This window comes from Setaria italica, chromosome VI (assembly GCF_000263155.2).
Source record: "Setaria italica strain Yugu1 chromosome VI, Setaria_italica_v2.0, whole genome shotgun sequence".
NCBI classification, from domain to species: Eukaryota; Viridiplantae; Streptophyta; class Magnoliopsida; order Poales; family Poaceae; genus Setaria; species Setaria italica.
Genome location: NC_028455.1, coordinates 13,206,397 through 13,206,769, shown reverse-complemented (window position 1 = coordinate 13,206,769; position 373 = coordinate 13,206,397).

Here is a 373-nt window from a genome sequence, read left to right as displayed (position 1 = left end):
AACATATTCTCTTTCCTCATAATTCAAAACCATTTTACAAATAAAATCTGCTTAAAATACTGGCACGTGTGTTGCATTTGATTGCTCTAACTTCCTCTCTTTCTCAACCATAAGAATATTTTCTTCCTTTAAAAACCTCAAAATATTATTTAAATCTTATTCAAATATTAATTTCCAATTCAAATCCACGAACCTATCTATAACAAACCCTCTTGCCACCAATTTCTTAAGATCTCCTAAACCCTAGGAATGAAATTCCCATAATAATCCTTTTCTGAGAATCATGAAATTAATATTCTATTTGAATTTGAACATTAATTCCACATCCAACCTTTTTAAGGGGTCACTATTCAATCTTAGACACATTCAAGCA